The sequence below is a fragment of the Mus musculus genome, chromosome 6 (assembly GCF_000001635.26).
Source record: "Mus musculus strain C57BL/6J chromosome 6, GRCm38.p6 C57BL/6J".
Taxonomy (NCBI): Eukaryota; Metazoa; Chordata; class Mammalia; order Rodentia; family Muridae; genus Mus; species Mus musculus.
Window position 1 is genome coordinate 68,365,525 of NC_000072.6, and position 15,963 is coordinate 68,381,487.

Here is a 15,963-nt window from a genome sequence, read left to right on the forward strand (position 1 = left end):
CTTCAATTCTATTCCATTGGTCTACTTGTCTGTCACTATACCAGCACCATGCAGTTTTTACCACAATTGCTCTGTAGTAAAGCTTTAGGTCAGGCATGGTGATTCCACCAGAGGTTCTTTTATCCTTGAGAAGAGTTTTTGCTATCCTAAGTTTTTTGTTATTCCAGATGAATTTGCAGATTGCTCTTTCTAATTCGTTGAAGAATTGAGTTGGAATTTTGATGGGGATTGCATTGAATCTGTAGATTGCTTTTGGCAGGATAACCATTTTTACAATGTTGATCCTGCCAATCCATGAGCATGGGAGATCTTTCCATCTTCTGAGATCTTCTTTAATTTCTTTCTTCAGAGACTTGAAGTTCTTATCATACAGATATTTCACTTCCTTAGTTAGAGTCACACCAAGATATTTTATATTATTTGTGACTATTGAGAAGGGTGTTGTTTCCCTAATTTCTTTCTCAGCCTGTTTATTCTTTGTGTAGAGAAAGGCCATTGACTTGTTTGAGTTAATTTTATATCCAGCTACTCTACCGAAGCTGTTTATCAGGTTTAGGAGTTCTCTGGTGGAATTTTTAGTGTCACTTATATATACTATCATATCATCTGCAAAAAGTGATATTTTGACTTCCTCTTTTCCAATTTGTATCCCCTTGATCTCCTTTTGTTGTCTAATTGCTCTGGCTAGGATTTCAAGTACTATATTGAATAGGTAGGGATAAAGTGGGCAGCCTTGTCTAGTCCCTGATTTTAGTGGGATTGCTTCAAGCTTCTCACCATTTACTTTGATGTTGGCTACTGGTTTGCTGTAGATCACTTTTATCATGTTTAGGTATGGGCCTTGAATTCCTGATCTTTCAAAGTCTTTTATCATGAATGGGTATTGGATCTTGTCGAAAGCTTTTTCTCATCTAAGGAGATGATCATGTGGTTTTTGTCTTTGAGTTTGTTTATATAATGGATTACATTGATGGATTTTCATATATTAAACCATCCCTACATCCCTACTCGGTCAGGATGGATGATTGCTTTAATGTGTTCTTGGATTTGGTTAGCGAGAAATTTATTGAGTACATTTGCATCTATATTCATAACGGAAATTGATCTGAAGTTCTCAATCTTTGTTGGATCTTTCTGTGGTTTAGGTATCAGAGTAATTGAGGCTTCATAGAGTGAGTTGGGTAGAGTTCCCTCTACTTCTATTTTGTGCAATATTTTGTGCAGAACTGGAATTAGATCTTCTTTGAAGGTCTGGTAGAACTCTGCACTAAACCCATCTGGTCCTGGGCTTTTTTTGGCTGGGAGACTATTAATGACTGCTTCTATTCCTTTAGGGAAATGAGACTGCTTAGATCTTTAACTTGATCCTGATTTAACTTTGGTACCTGGTATCTTGCTAGAAATTTGTCCATTTCTTCCAGGTTTTCCAGTTTTGTTGAGTATAGCCTTTTGTAGAAGGATCTGATGGTGTTTTGGATTTCTTCAGGATCTGTTGTTATGTCTCCCTTTCCATTTCTGATTTTGTTAATTAGGATGTTGTCCCTGTGACCTCTAGAGTGTCTAGCTAAGGGTTTATCTATCTTGTTGATTTTTTCAAAGAATCGACTCCTCGTTTGGTTAATTCTTTGAATAGTTCTTCTTGTTTCCACTTGGTTGATTTCACCCCTGAGTTTGAATATTTCATGCTGTGTACTTCTCTTGGGTGAATTTTCTTCCTTTTTTTCTAGAGCTTTTAGATATGTTGTCAAGCTGCTAGTGTGTGCTCTCTCCAGTTTCTTCTCGGAGGCACTTAGAGCTTTGAGTTTCCCTCTTAGAAATGCTTTCATTGTGTCCCATAGGTTTGGATATGTTGTGGCTTAATTTTCATTAAACTCTAAAAAGTCTTTAATTTCTTTCTTTATTCCTTCCTTGACCAAGGTGTCATTGAGAAGAGTGTTGTTCAGTTTCCACGTGAATGTTGGCTTTCCATTATTTATGTTGTTATTGAAGATCAGCCTTATGCCATGGTGGTCTGATAGGATGCATGGGACAATTTCAATATTTTTTATCTGTTGAGGCCTGTTTTGTGACCAATTATATGGTCAATTTTGGAGAAGGTCCCGTGAGGTGCTGAGAAGAAGGTATATCCTTTTGTTTTAGGATAAAATGTTCTGTAGATATCTGTCAGATTCTTTTGTTTCATAACTTCTGTTAGTTTCACTGTGTCCCTATTTAGTTTCTGTTTCCACGATCTGTCCATTGATGAAAGTGGTGTATCGAAGTCTCCCACTATTATTGTGTGAGGTGCAATGTGTGCTTTGACCTTTACTAAAGTGTCTTTAATGAATGTGGCTGCACTTGCATTTGGAGCATAGATATTCAGAACTGAGAGATCCTCTTTGAGGAATTTACCTTTGATGAGTATGAAGTGTCCCTCCTTTTCTTTTTTGATAACTTTGGGTTGGATGTCGATTTTATCCGATATTAGAATGGCTACTCCAGCTTGTTTGTTCAGACCATTTGCTTGGAAAATAGTTTTCCAGCCTTTCACTCTGAGATAGTGTCTGTCTTTTTCCCTGAGATGGGTTTCCTGTAAGCAGCAGAATGTTGGGTCTTCTTTGTGTAGCCAGTCTGCTAGTCTATGTCTTTTTATTGGGGAATTGAGTACTTTGATATTAAGAGATATTAAGGAAAAGCAATTGTTGCTTCCTTTTATTTTTGTTGTTAGAGTTGGCATTCTGTGTTGTGGCTGTCTTCTTTTTTGGTTTCTCGAGGGATTACTTTCTTGCTTTTTCTAGGGCATGATTTGTGTCCTTTTATTGGTTTTTTTCTGTTATTATCCTTTGAAGGGCTGGATTCGTGGAAAGATAATGTGTGAATTTGGTTTTGTTGTGCAATACTTTGGTTTCTCCATCTATAGTAATTGAGAGTTTGGCCGGGTATAGTAGCCTGGGCTGGCATTTGTGTTCTCTTAGTGTCTGTATAACATCTGTCCAGGCTCTTCTGGATTTCATAGTCTCTGGTGAAAAGTCTGGTGTAATTCTGATAGGCCTGCCTTTATATGTTACTTGACCTTTCTCCCTTACTGCTTTTAATATTCTCTCTTTATTTAGTGCATTTGTTGTTCTGATTATTATGTGTTGGGAGTAATTTCTTTTCTGGTCCAGTGTATTTGGATTTCTGTAGGCGTCCTGTATGCTCATGGGCATGTCTTTCTTCAGGTTTGGGAAGTTTTCGTCTTTAATTTTGTTGAAGATATTTGCAGGCCCTTTAAGTTGAAAATCTTCATTCTCATCAACTCCTATTATCCATAGGTTTGGTCTTCTCTGTGTCCTGGATTTCCTGGATGTTTTGAATTAGGATCTTTTTGCGTTTTGTATTTTCTTTGATTGTTGTGCCAATGTTCTCTATGGCATCTTCTGCATCTGAGTTTCTCTCTTCCATCTCTTGTATTTTGTTGCTGATGCTCGAGTCTATGGTTTTAGATTTCTTTCCTAGGGTTTCTATCTCCAGTGTTGCCTCACTTTGGGTTTTCTTTATTGTGACTACTTCCCTTTTTAGGTCTAGTATGGTTTTGTTCATTTCCATCACCTGTTTGGAGGTGTTTTCCTGTTTTTCTATAAGGACTTCAACCTGTTTGGTTGTGTTTTCCTGTTTTTCTTTAAGGTCTTGTAACTCTCTAGCAGTGTTTTCCTGTATTTTTTTAAGTGAGTTATTAAAGTCCTTCTTGATGTCCTCTAACATCATCATGAGATATGCTTTTAAATCCGGGTCTAGCTTTTCAGTTGTGTTGGGGTGCCCAGGTTAGGTGGGGTGGGAGTGCTGCATTCTGATGATGGTGAGTGGTCTTGATTTCTGTTAGTAGGATTCTTACGTTTGCCTTTCATCATCTGGTATTCTCTGAAGCTAGTTGTTATAGTTGTCTCTGGTTAGAGTTTGTTCCTCATGTGATTATGTTAGCCTCTATCAACCTGGGAGACTAGCTCTATCCTTAGTTTCAGTGGTCAGAGTACTCTCTGCAGGCAAGATCTCCTCTTGCAGGGATGGTGCCCAGATATCTGGTGTTTGAACCTGCCTCCTGGCAGAAGTTGTGTTCCATTCACCAGAGGTCTTAGGATCCCGTGGCGGATCCTGTGTGGGTCCTTGCAGGTGTCCGGAGACTCCCCAGGCCAGGGACCTCGGTGCTGCAGTGGCCAGAAGGGACTTTAGCCCCAGATCAGGCCGGGTTACCTGCTTCCTTAATTAATGCAGTCTCAAGTCCCACGGGATTGGATATGAGCAGGCGCTGTGTTCCACTCACCAGAGGTCTTAGGATCCCATGTTGGATCCTGTGTGGATCCTTCCGGGTGTCCAGAGACTTCCCTAGCTAGTGACCTCGGTGCTGCAGTGGGCCAGAAGGGACTTGAGCCCCGGATCAGGCTGGGTTACCTGCTTCCTTAATTAATGCAGTCTCAGGTCCACCGAGATTGGATTGGAGCAGGCGCTGTGTCCACTCACCAGAGGTGTTAGGATCCCATGGCGGATCCTGTGTAGATCCTTGCGGGTTTCCGGAGACTCCCTTGGCCAGGGACCTCGGTGCAGCAGTGGGCCGGAAGCTCACTTTAGTTTTTTGTTTGTTTGGGTTTTGTTGTTGTTGTTTGGTTTTTTTTTTGTTGTTGTTGTTGTTATTTTTTATTTAAACTGCCATTTTTCAGTCTCGTCACTAGGTGGCAGGGTAGGCTTTAGATAGAACCTAAAATTTGTTATGATTCAAATGAATGTCTAATTTTTTTCTATTGTTTGTACCTTAGAATAGGTTTTTCCAGCTCTTTTCTTATCTGAGTCTGCTTTTTTTCTCATCTCCCTTATAAAGGAATCATAAAATTGCAATGATTACCAAAAATATAACTATTTGTATGATGATAATTGAAAAATAATCATGTGGGATTCAAGTGCCCTCTGTAATTGTGTTTTTCTTTTTTAAGAAGGAAAAGATTTTCTTTGGAGACGTCCCTTTATTATTTTCAAACTAGTTGCTTTTCTGTATGAATTTTAAGATCCAGTTTCTTCCAGCCTCTGCTCCCACAATGATGATTTTGAGACTAATTATGTTTTAATAACTGTCTAGGCCATAAGCTTTGGCTCATTCTTAGACTAGCTCATAACTTTTTTAACCAATTGAAACTACTCTATAACTACAATTTGGTCAGTTCCCTCTTCTTCAGTCTTGACCAGTTTCATCCTTAGTGTCTTTTTAATCATCACCCTGCAACTTCTGTCTTGAATCTCTCTTGTAGTCTTTCATTATTTCCCAGAATCCTCTCTTCCTGCCAGTATCCTACCTCCTATTTCTTGCTTCAGGACATTGGACATAGTTTTTGTTTTTTTTTTTTTTTTGTTTTTTTTTTATTGACAAGTGTTGCTTAAGAGACTTTCTCTACACTAGGCATATGCAAATATTACAGGCTTGGCACAGCTAGTTGTTTTTCAAGTTTGGGTAGGCTCAATTCAGGGTGCCATATGTCTCAGAATACCACAAATTGCCTGCAGAGAGCCTGTTTTTCCCTGGAAGATATTTGCTACACAAAAGTAGTCAGGAGAAAATATTCCATTTGATTTGAACCTGAGTCTAGTTGTGTAACATATTTAAAAGAAATATAGGGCACCTTTTTGCACCTGACAGGTGCCTTGTAAATCTTGGAGTATGAGCAATCATTTTTCTAACTTCCTACAAAAATGTATGGCTTAGAGTAGTGATTATTTTATGTTATAATTATAACTTACCTGTCATTTTGAAATTGTTCCCATTCATAAAAATAAAATGATTACTTAATAGTAGTGCCTTCAATATTATTAAAAATCATTTGCAGTGGTCCCAGGACAGGGCATTTTTTGTCATTTATTAAAATTTTTACCACATTCACATTTCTGTATTTATTTCAAGTGTAAGCATGTGCCATGGTAAATATGAAAGATAGATGACAACTTTTTGAAAGTTGGTTCTCTCCTACCATGTCAATTCCAGAAGTTGAAACAAAGTTCTTAGGCTTGGCTAAAAATGCCTTTAAACTCTAAGCTATCTCATGGCCACCACTGATGTTCTTTAAAATATAAGAAAATTATTGATCATACAAATGATAATGACACATTTCTGCATTGTGTTTGTTACTCAGAGATATAAATTATTTAAGGTTGCAGTTCTTTAACACCCCATAATTAAATAAATTCAGTGGTTTGTGAACATCTATATTCTACCTTCCTCTCTGTTATGTTTTAATGGTTTAATAATATGCAATGTTTGACAGAAATGATTAATATGAAGCATGATTATTTGTTTCAAGATTTCAAGAAAATCTGTGGGATCCATCCTATAATCAGCCACCAAACGCAGACACTATAGCACAATGCCAGAAAGATTTTGCTTAAGGGACCCTGTTATAGCTATCTCATATGAGGCTATGCCAGTACCTGACAAATACAGAAGTGGATGCTCACAGTCAACTATTGGATGGAACACAGGGCCCCCAATGAGGAGCTAGAGAAAGCACACAGGGAGCTGAAGGGGTCTGCAACCCTTTAGGTGGAACAACAATATGAACTAACCACTACTCCCAGAGATTGTATCTCTAGCTGCATATGTAGCAGCAGATGACCTATTCGGCCATCACTGGGAAGAGAGGCCACTTGGTGTTGCAAACTTTACATGCCCCAATACAGGGGAAGGCCAGGGCCAAGAAGCGAGAGTGAGTGGGTAGGGGAGTAGGGCAGAGGGAATGTATAAGGAACCACAACAACAGCAAAACAAACAAACAAACAAAATCAAAAGAAGAAGAAGAAGAAGAAGAAGAAGAAGAAGAAGAAGAAGAAGAAGAAGAAGAAGAAGAAGAAGAAGAAGAAGAAGAAGAAGGAGAAGAAGAAGAAGAAGAAGAAGAGAAGAAGAGGGAGAAGAGGAAGAAGAAAGAAGAAGAGAAAACAAGCTGTGTATTCATCAAAGACACTATGAAGACTGCTGACTCTAGCATTTCACTAATGCTTGACTACTATGTTTAGATTAGTGTTTCCAGTAATATATGAAACTCAAACATGATTGTACTGGGGCAGGAAGATCAGTACATTTTGATTGTAATTGTCATGTTCAGAACATGTTTCAGGTGCAAGCATACAGGCTCCCTCACCTCACTCAGCTGGAATAATTCAGAAACAGTTTTAACTGCAATTCTAGTTTGGAAACATACAGACTAAAAGGATATGAAATCCATTTTTTATTCCACCTTACATTGTCCCTAATCTCATAGGATATTTACACATTTTATGCTATTTTCAAAACAAGCTTTATATTTGGATGACTCAAAGTAATACAGCAGACAAAGTCTTATACTTCAATGGTATGTTTAGTATGACATAATCTGACATATTAACAATATAAATAATTATAGTCATTTTATGTTATGCCAATTGACTTAAATCTTAAATTTTTATTTGAATGATATATTTTCCCAGTGTTCATTGATTTTTGCCTTTTAATGAAGTTTGCCAAGAAACCAAAACCTGACATTTCCAATAAACATAGAAATTGCAAGGATTTATAGAGATTTTTCTAAGCGCTACACATTTACTCATATCTAGTCCTATTTCTCATAGTATGAAATAGGAAAATATTTTAACCTTTCAGATTTAGTGTTTTGTGGACACACAATTATTTGTAAACATTTATACTCAGTTGTCAATTCCCTATGATTTGATTTTAATTGGTTCAACTGAATTTTTCTTTATTATTTTCTGAAAGTTGGTATGGTCAATAGAAATCTTGTTTATAATTGTATATGCATACTTGCTACTGAGCAGTGGCAACAATCTACACCTCAAAGCAACAGTAAATTTTAATATAGCATACATAACGAAGTTCAAGAGATGTTCAACAGTATTTTATTAAATACCTTTATATTAGATGATCCTCTCCGACTTTATATGAATGTAATTTTCTGAGACCATTTCAGCTTAGGTCGTTTGATATAATATATTTGTCCAATGATGTTTGGCTCATAATAATGCTGAACTAATTTATTTTACTTGATGTATCCCCATTACAATATAGTATCTGTGAAATATTACCCATCTCTCCAGCAGGGGGTATTACAATCACACATTTATCTAGTCAAGGTAACAAGGAGACTAATAGAAAGAGGCAACCAGCCTCTTGATCTACCAAGCCTCCACAAATGTTTTCAAGCATTTGCCCACTTCTATGAGACTGCCCTGAGCACAATTCATTGACACAGACTTTGAGAGCTGACGACCCAGAAAATTCACTATCTTCAGAGAGAGCAGACCAGCTTCTCACAGATACTCCCATTTATAACAGAAAACTTTGGCTCAGGAGGATCAGAAGTCCAAGGCCCTCCTAAATATCAGCATGAGGCACAATGATAGATTTGTGATTGATACTACAAAATTTATATTTATCTTTCTTTCTGCTTTAGAAAGGGGGGTTTCTGCATGTGACATCTGTGGTAATATTCCTGAAAATAATTGAATTCCAGTTCCATGTCACACACTGACATTCGTTTTTTGAGATCTTTTTGGGCTCAGAATCACTTAATTAGACCCACATGGATTAGTTAACCCTTAGCTGAGCAGCTATCAGGACAGTGGTATGGCAAATCTGGGGCCTCAGGTTTTCCTATGTATATTCCAGTAATCTTCAGCTGAGCTTTATGGTGGGAATAAAAATCCCATTTACTGTAGTACTTGTCGTCCATGTAGATCAATTACACCTATGAAAAAACACGTGGGAAATACCCTGTACCAGAAAAGAACATGTGGGACCTCTTACTCTTTCATGAAGAGCAGCAAAGAGAATACCACTTACACTTACTTCTGTCAAAAGGACAGTATCCCGTTCACAACATTCTACAAACCAGAACAGAAACATTTTGTTTTCTCAGGAACAGGCTACCTCCCTCTCAGAAGATGAAATATGATCAAGAGTTTTACTAACTTGTGATAGAATCTCCCAACATGTCTTCAACAGAACCAAGTCTGAACTTTTCTCAAGGACATTAATCAGCCCCTTCCTGAAAAAAAAATTATGTAAGGAAATAACGGGATAAGATAACCAAAGGCTGCATCTTTGTGTTATTCTGTAAAGAGGAATGTTAGACAGTTATGAATTTGATTTCCCAACCCAGGCACTGACCATAGGGACGATGTCATTGGGCTTTTGAGAATATATATGGGGCATTAGGATTCATATTTTTAAAAAAGTTCCAGTTTACAGAGGAGTGGAAGTTCTGCCCCTCATTAGTCTTTCATCAAAGACTGTCTGTATATACAGGGTAAAAATAGAGACAATGAAAGCCACATACTCTATCACTTTTTATTGGCATGGGGAACGTAATAGTGTATACATAATAATAGTATCTTGCTACATTTTAATAGAATTTTCACTTCTGAAAGAATGGATTGGCCTAACAATCACCAATATAAAAAGTTGTAAAACTACCAAGTCGTGACACAATAAATTTTCTTCATTATATTACTGAAATCGTAGATTTATAATATTATATAATTAGGTCTTTAAATTTTAGAGTATGGAGGTACACACATATATACATACTCTTATGGTCAGTGATTCCCAATTAGTTTCCTACATACAGTGATTCAATTGAATAATTTGAAAGTGTTTATTTTAATACATTACTTGTTCAGCACCATCCTTGTATAATTTGAACCTTTTGCTACACTGTGGTTTGTGGTTCTAGTGTTTATACTTGACCCTGTGATGCAGTAACAAGCAGCAGAAGCAATACAAGACAGCTCCAGAACCACCACAAAACACTAATATACCACTATGTAACATATTTAGTAAGCTTTATGAGATAGTCTAAAATGTGTTATAGAAATGCGTCAGTGTTTTATACTGGATGGTCTTGCACATGATGGACAAATATAAGTTCTAATAAAATATATGATTGGGGCATTCCAAAGATTAGTTATATTAACTGTATTCTTGTCTACTCTGATTTCCGTTCTACAAAGGTTTATCTGGTGCAACTCAAATAAGGACTGAATTTACGTGTTGGAAGTAATATATTATCTATTCCACTAACATTTCCAACTGTTTTTAATATATTGTCATCAAAATTTACTTTTATTAAAAACTGGAGGCGTTAGTTTTATAATGTCCAGATCTCATGTAGGTATGACTGGCATCGATCTTGTCCTGGAAGATGATTTAGAACTTCTGGAAACTATCTTCTACTTTAGAGGCTGGAACTTGAGGGCTTCACCAGCAGAATCAGTTCCCTCAATGATGGGGGCTCTAAATCACCATTCTTTCCACAGTGGGCAAGAAGTGCATCAATTAAGTTACATACCTGCCTAATATTTTGTAACTTCTTAGTAGGAAAAGTTGGGTGGCATATATGTGTGTTCTTCACATATTCATGTGTCATACATTCTAGAATTCTTCTTAATGGTGCCTTTTATTCACAGGAAGATATAGTTTTGATTTAGTTCACTTGCTCTTGCTGAGCACAATACAATTTAAATGTAACTATTGTCTGGGCTTCACTTAGACAAAGACTCAACTCTGTACTCATTTTATCTCTCTATTATGAGAAGCAGTAATGCATGTCTTCCTAGTCAAATTTCACCTTTCACCTGCCAATAACTGTTACAATAGGTACAAGAGACATTTATAGTTTCTGATCACTGTTATCCATCATAACACTGCCCCCTTCTGTGAGAGTGGTCTGGCTGCATTCCATACTCAGATTTATTCGGTGGAGACTAGAGGTCCTGAAAATTCTCCGTGTTGCAGATGGAGAAAAGCAAATTCTGGGAGTCTGGCCCTTCATAGTGATCTTTCCTGGTGAGGTATATCAGCTCTCACGCCTGCTCTCTCTTCCTTTCACTGAGTAGAGTCAATCATAGAGCTCATGCAGCTGCCTCATGCATTCCTTATAATGTGGATTGATGGACAGTGCTGGTTAGCATCATAAAGAGTTTCCAAATAAGGAAACCTGAAGTCTATGGGAAGAAATAATGTCAGTAAATCTGTGAGAAAATATGTGGCATAATAAAGCAGACATCCAATATTTCCAGACTAATCTAAAAGGATTAATATGAGAAATGAAAAGACCAGCAAGATGTGACATTTCATTGGTTATGGAGAAGTTTCCTTTGTCCATCTTTCTAACTGCAATGCTGAAATGGCATATATATATATATATATATATATATATATATATATATTATGTGCATGCATGCACAAATATGTTCCTATGTGTTTCACCCTTTTATGTGCATATCCACAGCTTAGAGTTAAGACACTAGACAACATCACTCCTATATTTTAGACTATGAAGAAACTGATTGTGAACTAAAGTCGTTTTGAACTTCATATCTCCAAGGTTCTTGTGACTGCTATGGAAAAGATCTGGGGGCTTTTACTAACTCCACACTAAACAAATATAAACTTAATGTGTGAGTTTTCATTTTCCTTCAATAGTGAATACATAGAACACATTCCAGATATCTATCCCAGTTCATTAAAAATGGACAAGCCTTCTTATTCATAATGTGTTTTCTTCTGAATAATCTCATCATTTTACACACTTCTATGAATAGTACAATACAGATATCCTGGATGTTTAAACAGCAGTCCAAAAATTAAATAGTGGATGGAAAGTAGGGTTATTTGTTCTTAGACATTGAAATGTGCTGGAAAAATGGCTCCAGAGTTGTGTGAAGAAGGGCCAATTTAGCATGGACAGAGATGGCGCCAATTCTTTCTAATGTATCATATTTTTACATTTGAAAACAAAGATAGAATGTCATGAGTCTGCAACTTCATGAAGGGGGTAAAGGGATAGATAGCCAGAGGAATGAGCCCAGACACTGTGCTAAATCGAGTATAAAACAGATGTGCTGCAAATATTTTACTTCACAGATAATAAGGCAGATGATGGGTTTCTATAGATTATCTCAGGTCTGTGACAGGTGTAGCTCAGAGAGATTGTATTCCACCTGCTGTGAGCCTAGCCTCTATCTGGGTCCTCTCTGAAGCAGCCAAGTGGGAAGAGACTTGGTCTTGTGACAAATTTGGGCTGTTTCATATAAGAATGTATACCTAGCTTGAATTTTAGTTACTCAGAGGCCAGAATTTACAGGCCTCTATACCTACTGACACTTGTTGCTACCAGCAGGGAGATTGGGAATAAAGAATTTATTACTAATGATTCATTCTCTGGCTAGGCAGTCTAAATACTTTTTGGCTAGGGCTGGTTAACTCTTTGGTGAACCAGAGACAAGGAAAGGAAAATAATTAAGATGCTTTATACAAGCCAATATGCCCAGACACATAAACACTCATTGACCCATTTCTGTTTTCGTTCACATTACCATTTATACCGTAACACATTCACATTTTTGTTGAGCCAAACCAACTGTCTCATACACTCCACAAGTATTCATGCATTCTTACATATACATGTATACCCACACAAATACATACAGACAAACAGACATATACATTTAGATGGATAGACAAACGGATGATGGATAGACGGATGAATGGATGGATGGATGGATTAGACAGAGACCCCAAGACAAACCATCCAATGATTTTGTTTCTCTGGTATTTTTATACCTTCTTAGACAAACATTCGTTAGAAAATTACCTAAGAAATAAAATGTTACATAAAATGGGAGCTGCAGAAGCTTATTGAAATTATCTTCAAAGCAATCTTGTATTTTAACACATTCATTATAAATTCAAACCATTTTTGCATGGCCTTGCCTTATCATTGTGTACATCTGTGCTTTATTCTTGTACCCAAGTACTTTTTCTTGAACACAAATTTGTCCCAAGCCCATTTTTCTTTTTAGTGTGATTATGGAATTTCATTGTATTTCTTGTATTTCTTTTTTTTTATGTTTATTCATTCTTTAATTCTGAAATGCATGATTAAACTTTTTTTATTAGGTATTTTCTTCATTTGCATTTCCAATACTATGCCAAAAGTCACTCTTACCCTCCCTGCCCCACTCCCCTACCTACACACTCCCACTTTTTGAAGCTGGTGTTCCCCTATACTGAGGCATATAAAGTTTGCAAGACCAATGGGCCACTCTTTCCACTGATGGCCGACTAGGCCATCTTCTGATACATATGCAGCTAGAGATATGAGCTCTGGGGGTACTGGTTAGTTCATATTGTTGTTCCAACTATGGGGTTGCAGATCCCTTTAGCTCCTGGATACTACCTCTAGTTCCTCCATTGGGGCCCTGTGATCCATTCAATAGCTGACTGTCAGCATCCACTTCTGTGTTTGCTAGGCCCAGGAAAAAGACAGCTATATCTGGGTCCTGTCAGCAAAATCTTGCTAGTGTATGCAATGGTGTCAGCGTTTGGAGGCTGATTATGGGATGGATGCCGGGGTATGGCAGTCTCTAGATGGTCCGTCATTTGGTCTCAGCTCCAAACTTTGTCTCTATAACTCCTTGCATGTGTGTTTTGTTCCACATTCTAAGAAGGGGCAAAGTGTCCACACTTTGGTCTTCGTTCTTCTTGAGTTTCATGTGTTTTGCAAATTGTATCTTGTATCTTGGGTATTGTAAGTTTCTGGGATAATATCCATTTATCAGTGACTGCATATCATGTGAGTTCTTTTGTGATTGGGTTAACTCACTCAGGATGATGCCCTCCAGGTTCATCCATTTGCCTAGGAATTTCATAAATTCATTATTTTTAATAGCTGAGTAGTACTCCATTGTGTAAATGTACCACATTTTTGGTATCCATTACTCTGTTGAGGGATATCTGGGTTCTTTCCACCCTTCTGGCTATTATAAATAAGGCTGCTATGAAAATAGTGGAGCATGTGTCCTTTTTACCAGTTGGAACATCTTCTGGATATATTCCCAGGAGAGGTATTGCGGGATCCTCCAGTAGTACTATGTCCAATTTTCTGAGGAACCCCCAAACTGATTTCCAGAGTGTTTGTGACAGCTTGCAATCCCACAAACAATGGAGGAGTGTTCCTCTTTCTCCACATCCTCGCCAGCATCTACAGTCACCTGAATTTTTGAACTTAGCCATTCTGACTGGTGTGAGGTTGAATCTCAGGGTTGTTTTGATTTGCATTTCTCTGATGATTAAGTATGTTGATCATTTTTTCAGGTACTTCTCAGCCATTCGGTATTCCTCAGGTGAAAATTCTTTGTTTAGCTCTGAGCCCCATTTTTTAATGGGGTTATTTGATCTTCTGGAGTCAACCTTCTGTAGTTCTTTATATATATGGGATATTAGTCTCCTATCTGATTTATGATAGGTAAAGATCCTTTTCCAATCTGTTGGTGGCCTATTGTCTTATTGATGGCGTCTTTTTCCTTAGGGAAGCTGAACAATATTATGAGGTCCCATTATAGATTCTCGATCTTACAGCACACGTTTTTCTATTCAAGAATTTTTCCCCTGTGCCAATATCTTCAAGGCTTTTCCCCACTCTCTCCTCTATAAGTTTCAGTGTCTCTGGTTTTATGTGGAGTTCCTTGATCCACTTAGATTTGACTTTAGTACAAGGACATGGGAATGGATCAATTTGCATTCTTCTACATGAAAACCTCCAGTTTTGCCAGCACCATTTTTTGAAAATGCTGTCTCTTTTCTACTGGATGGTTTTAGCTCCATTGTCGAAGATCAAGTGACCATAGGTGTGTGGGTTCATTTCTGGGTCTTCAATTCTATTCCATTGGTCTACTTGTCTGTGTCTATACGAGTACCATGAAATTTTCATCACAATTTCTCTGTAGTACAGCTTTAGGTTGGGCATGGTGATTCCACCAGAGGTTCTTTTATCCTTGAGAAGAGTTTTTTCTATCCTATGTTTTTTGTCATTCCAGATGAATTTGCAGATTGCCCTTTCTAATTCATTGAAGAATTAGGTTGGAATTTTGATGGGGATTGCATTGAATCTGTAGATTGCTTTTTACTATATTGATCCTGCCAATCCATGAGCATGGGAGCTCTTTCCATCTTATGAGATCTTCTTTGATTTCTTTCTTCAGAGACTTGAAGTTTTTATCATGCAGATCTTTCACTTCCTTAGTTGGATTTAAGCCAAAGTATTTTATATTATTGTGACTATTATGAAGGGTGTTGTTTCCCTAATTTCTTTCTCAGCCTGTTTATTCTTTGTGTAGAGAAAGGCCATTGACTTATTTGATCTAATTTTATATCCAGCTACTTTACTGAAGCTGTTTATCAGGTTTAGAAGTTCTCTGGTGGAATTTTTAGGGTCACTTATATATATTATCATATCATCTGCAAAAAGTAATATTTTGACTTCTTCCTTTCCAATTTGTATCCCCTTGATCTCCTTTGGTTGTCGAATTGCTCTGGTTAGGACTTCAAGTAGTATGTTGAACAGGTATAGAAAGTGGGCAGCCTTGTCTAGTTCCTGGTTTTAATGGGTTGCTTCCAGCTTCTCACCATTTACTTTGATGTTGGCTACGGGGTTGCTGTAGATTGCTTTTATCATGGTTAGGTATGGGCCTTGAATTCCTGATCTTTCCAATACTTTTATCATGAATGGGTGTTGGATTTTGTCAAATGCTTTCTCAGCATCTAAAGAGATGATCATGTGGTTTTTGTCCTTGAGTTTGTTTATATAGTAGATTACATTGATGGATTTCTGTATATTAAACCATCCCTACATCCCTGGAATGAAACCTACTTGGTCAGGATGGATGATTGTTTTGATGTGTTCTTGGATTCGGTTAGCGAAAATTTTATTGAGTATTTTTGCATCAGTATTCATAAGGGAAATTGGTCCGAAGTTCTCTATCTTTGTTGGATCTTTTGTGGTTTAGGTATCAGAGTAATTGTGGCTTCACAGATAACATTGGGTAGAGTACCTCTTGCTTTTATTTTGTGCAGAACTGGAATTAGATCTTCTTTGAAGGTCTGATAGAACTCTGCACTAAACCCATCTGATCATG

The 15,963-nt window shown here is 37.3% G+C and overlaps 1 gene; it reads left to right on the forward strand.

The window, feature by feature from the left end:
* The window catches only part of Igk (immunoglobulin kappa chain complex), a 3,171,119-nt gene that overhangs the window by 809,889 nt on the left and 2,345,267 nt on the right, over nucleotides 1-15,963 (forward strand).